Raw genomic sequence first — 782 nt, 5'->3', positions numbered from 1 at the left:
AAATAAATAAAGATCATCCTCAAATTACTGGACATGAGAAAGTTGAGAAAACAAACCCTTATTACCACGAGGGGAAATTACTGAGGTCAGCTGATTCTCTACACAGCCTAGTGTTCAGTGGAGGCTTCTCAAACATTTCCTCCCTGCTAAGCAGCTACGCACGCAGATGCACCAGTGTTGATGCTGTTATAACTCTCCCTACCCTTTTCTGAAGGGCGTTTAGGACAGAGTTAGTCTCTGATGCTCCCAAGGTACCCAGTTTAGTGAGTGCTCCTTTCTCAGGGTGGGAATGCGGGCCTTCTGTTTGTTCATGGCGGTGCCGTGCAGTGGGATCTGAGCAGATTAAGACATTTTCCTGTCAAGGTGAGTTCTGAAACTGTTCCTGCGTCGATGCAGCACCAGCCGCTCTAGGTACAGAGACCACAATGTGTCCTACTATTATTTTATTTATTTCCTGGTCCTACTGTGATTGGAACTTCAAAAATAATCGTGATTCTTTTGCGTTGGGTCTCTTTCTCTCTGGCACAGCAGCATTTGGAGTCTATGGACACACGTGGGGTCAGAGCAGCACCGGAGTTCTCTGAGGGGGCTGTGCTTCTTGGATTTCCAGAAGGTTGAGATGTTTGTAAAGTGTTCGCAACCTCCCCTTTTTGAGTACACTTTCACAGGGGATTGGAAATCTAGGGGCAAAGTGAATGACTTCATGGTCCCTCTTAAGGACACAGCTTTCGCGCTGGAAGCCAGCAGAGGGCGCACCATGCATGCGCAGCTCTCTCTCTCTT

The sequence above is a fragment of the Microtus ochrogaster genome, linkage group LG9, assembly GCF_000317375.1.
Source record: "Microtus ochrogaster isolate Prairie Vole_2 linkage group LG9, MicOch1.0, whole genome shotgun sequence".
NCBI lineage: Eukaryota > Metazoa > Chordata > Mammalia > Rodentia > Cricetidae > Microtus > Microtus ochrogaster.
This window is presented reverse-complemented; position numbering follows the sequence as displayed.